Source organism: Heterodontus francisci, chromosome 26 (genome assembly GCF_036365525.1).
Source record: "Heterodontus francisci isolate sHetFra1 chromosome 26, sHetFra1.hap1, whole genome shotgun sequence".
NCBI classification, from domain to species: Eukaryota; Metazoa; Chordata; class Chondrichthyes; order Heterodontiformes; family Heterodontidae; genus Heterodontus; species Heterodontus francisci.
The window spans coordinates 14,908,323-14,912,614 of NC_090396.1; the positions used below are offsets into that span (position 1 = coordinate 14,908,323).

A 4,292-nucleotide genomic window follows, 5' to 3' on the forward strand; every position below is an offset into this window, starting at 1 on the left:
CGGGACACGGGGAGATCCCCCCACCCCCCCCAGGACCGGGACACGGGGAGATCCCCCCCCCCCCCCCAGGACCGGGACACGGGGAGATCCCCCCCCCCCCAGGACCGGGACATGGGGAGATCCCCCACCCCCCCAGGACCGGGACACGGGGAGATCCCCCCACCCCCCCCCAGGACCGGGACACGGGGAGATCCCCCCCCCAGGACCGGGACACAGGGAGATCCCCCCCCCCCCAGGACCGGGACACGGGGAGATCCCCCCCCCCAGGACCGGGACACGGGGAGATCCCCTCCCCCCCCAGGACCGGGACACGGGGAGATCCCCCCCCCAGGACCGGGACACGGGGAGATCCCCTCCCCCCCCAGGACCGGGACACGGGGAGATCCCCCCCCCCCCCCCAGGACCGGGACACGGGGAGATCCCCCCACCCCCCCCAGGACCGGGACACGGGGAGATCCCCCCCCCCCCCCCCCAGGACCGGGACACGGGGAGATCCCCCCCCCCCCCAGGACCGGGACATGGGGAGATCCCCCACCCCCCCAGGACCGGGACACGGGGAGATCCCCCCACCCCCCCCAGGACCGGGACACGGGGAGATCCCCCCCCCCCCCCCCCCCAGGACCGGGACACGGGGAGATCCCCCCCCCCCAGGACCGGGACACGGGGAGATCCCCCCCCCCAGGACCGGGACACGGGGAGATCCCCCCCCCCCCCCCAGGACCGGGACACGGGGAGATCCCCCCCCCCCCCAGGACCGGGACATGGGGAGATCCCCCACCCCCCCAGGACCGGGACACGGGGAGATCCCCCCACCCCCCCCCAGGACCGGGACACGGGGAGATCCCCCCCCCCCAGGACCGGGACACGGGGAGATCCCCCCCCCCCCCCCAGGACCGGGACACGGGGAGATCCCCCCCCCCCCCAGGACCGGGACACGGGGAGATCCCCCCCCCCCAGGACCGGGACACGGGGAGATCCCCCCCCCCCCCCCCAGGACCGGGACACGGGGAGATCCCCTCCCCCCCCCAGGACCGGGACACGGGGAGATCCCCCCCCCCAGGACCGGGACACGGGGAGATCCCCCCCCCCCCCCCAGGACCGGGACACGGGGAGATCCCCCCCCCCCCAGGACCGGGACACGGGGATCCCCCCCCCCCCCCCCCCCCAGGACCGGGACACGGGGAGATCCCCCCCCCCCCCAGGACCGGGACACAGGGAGATCCCCCCCCCCCCCAGGACCGGGACACGGGGAGATCCCCCCCCCCAGGACCGGGACACGGGGAGATCCCCCCCCCCCCAGGACCGGGACACGGGGAGATCCCCCCCCCCAGGACCGGGACACAGGGAGATCCCCCCCCCCCCCAGGACCGGGACACGGGGAGATCCCCCCCCCCCCCCCAGGACCGGGACACAGGGAGATCCCCCCCCCCCCAGGACCGGGACACGGGGAGATCCCCCCCCCCCCCCCAGGACCGGGACACGGGGAGATCCCCCACCCCCCCAGGACCGGGACACGGGGAGATCCCCCCCCCCCCAGGACCGGGACACGGGGAGATCCCCCCCCCCAGGACCGGGACACGGGGAGATCCCCCCCCCCCCCCAGGACCGGGACACAGGGAGATCCCCCCCCCCCCCAGGACCGGGACACGGGGAGATCCCCCCCCCCCCCCCCAGGACCGGGACACGGGGAGATCCCCCACCCCCCCAGGACCGGGACACGGGGAGATCCCCCCCCCCCCAGGACCGGGACACGGGGAGATCCCCCCCCCCAGGACCGGGACACGGGGAGATCCCCCCCCCCAGGACCGGGACACAGGGAGATCCCCCCCCCCCCAGGACCGGGACACGGGGAGATCCCCCCCCCCAGGACCGGGACACGGGGAGATCCCCCCCCCCCCCAGGACCGGGACACAGGGAGATCCCCCCCCCCCCAGGACCGGGACACGGGGAGATCCCCCCCCCCAGGACCGGGACACGGGGAGATCCCCCCCCCCAGGACCGGGACACGGGGAGATCCCCCCCCCCAGGACCGGGACACAGGGAGATCCCCCCCCCCCCCCAGGACCGGGACACGGGGAGATCCCCCCCCCCAGGACCGGGACACGGGGAGATCCCCCCCCCCAGGACCGGGACACGGGGAGATCCCCCCCCCCAGGACCGGGACACAGGGAGATCCCCCCCCCCCCCAGGACCGGGACACGGGGAGATCCCCCCCCCCAGGACCGGGACACGGGGAGATCCCCCCCCCCCAGGACCGGGACACAGGGAGATCCCCCCCCCCCCCAGGACCGGGACACGGGGAGATCCCCCCCCCCAGGACCGGGACACGGGGAGATCCCCCCCCCCAGGACCGGGACACAGGGAGATCCCCCCCCCCCCCCCAGGACCGGGACACGGGGAGATCCCCCCCCCCAGGACCGGGACACGGGGAGATCCCCCCCCCCAGGACCGGGACACAGGGAGATCCCCCCCCCCCCCAGGACCGGGACACGGGGAGATCCCCCCCCCCCCCCCAGGACCGGGACACGGGGAGATCCCCCCCCCCCCCCAGGACCGGGACACGGGGAGATCCCCCCCCCCCCCCAGGACCGGGACACGGGGAGATCCCCCCCCCCCCCCCCAGGACCGGGACACGGGGAGATCCCCTCCCCCCCCAGGACCGGGACACGGGGAGATCCCCTCCCCCCCCAGGACCGGGACACGGGGAGATCCCCCCCCCCAGGACCGGGACACGGGGAGATCCCCCTGTTCCCGGTTGAACAGCTGCTGAACATTAATGGAAGGGTTTGACTGAGGGAAACAGAAGGGGAGGAAAAGCGGCTCTTTGGCTCTTTGCGCCGATTTACAGCCTGGAATTTGCGCTCTGCGCGGCCGCTGCAAAGTTTGCCGAAGGCAAAGCGGGAGGGAAGTGGGTCGGAGTGAAAGTTTGCCGGGCCCGGGCTGTGATCATCCGACCCCAACAACATGGCGTAAATGCAATTAAATAAATAGCTTGAAAATTCCCCACTCTGGAAATCCGGGCAGCCGCCGCTGCATTCATCCTTTTGCATTTAAAAGAGCGATTGTTTAGAAGATTAAAAACAATTCTACTTATTTTTCGAATTTTGTAAAATGCGACCACGAAGGGACTCGAACCCTCAATCTTCCGATCCGAAGTCGGACGCCTTATCCATTAGGCCACGCGGTCGGTGCATTTGTTGCAATAGGGCAGGACATCCGCACTGGTGAACAGAGATTGCTTCATAACACTAGCTTCGTTTCAATCTCTGAACCTCAGTCAGCTCCTCCTCCTCTAACCACTGCTCAACTCAATCCAAAATTAACAACCACCCAGAGCAACCTCACCTTTACTGCTCGGGTGGGAGCCACTCGGAGGCCTGGGCACCTCAATCAAAGCGGTGCCCAGCCCATGAAGGAAGGGTAGTCACTGAGGTAATGTAGGAAACACGGCAGCCAATTTGGGAAGAGCAAAGCTCCCACAAACAGCAATGAGACAATGACCAAATAATCAGGGACAAATATTGGCCAGGACGCCAGGGAAAATTCCCCTGGTAGAATCATAGAACGTTTAAGGCACAGAAAGAGGCCACTTGGCCCATCCTGTCTGTGCCGGCCGACAAACGATCCCCCTATTCTAATCCCACCTTTCAGCATTTGGTCTGTAGCCGTGCAGATTACAGCACTTGATTATTCGTGCCATGGGAATTTTTACATTCACCTGAGAGAGCAGATGGGGGCCTCGGGTTAACATCTCACCCAGAGGACAGACTGAAGTCAATGGAAAGGGAAACCATGCGGGATGTAAAACAGATTCACCATCGCCCAAGACCCATCCCACCTGCCAGGGTCTCTGGCGTCCTGGCCAATATTTGTCCCTGATTATTTGGTCATTGTCTCGTTGCTGTTTGTGGGAGCTTTGCTCTTCCCAAATTGGCTGCCGTGTTTCCTACATTACATCAGTGACTACCCTTCCTTCATCGGCTGGGCACTGCTTTGAGATCCTGAGGTTCTGAAAGGTGCTATATAAATGCAAGTCTTTTCTCTGTGAATGGGACAGAAACTGGTGTGTGTGGAATGTAAAACGGGCTCCAATTCACTCCCACCCATTACCAAACTTATCCACCCATTCTGATTTCTGGGATGTTGGTTTAAATGATCTGAAAATTGGACACAGCAGAGAGGAAATCAAGCCCCCACTCCATTGAGGCTGGGTTCCTTTTAGAGCATGGCTACCCGACCCGAACCCGACGGGACACGACGACGTGTTGGGTTCGGGTCGCTCTTCCGGATCC

At 67.9% G+C, this 4,292-nt stretch overlaps 1 non-coding gene across 1 annotated transcript; it reads right to left on the reverse strand.

Annotated features, from left to right (window-relative positions):
- Positions 1-3,114: 3,114 nt before the first annotated feature.
- trnar-ucg (transfer RNA arginine (anticodon UCG)) lies at positions 3,115-3,187 on the reverse strand. Its single transcript has one exon. It is a non-coding gene; the product is annotated as a tRNA-Arg (tRNA).
- Between the last annotated feature and the right edge of the window lie 1,105 nt (positions 3,188-4,292).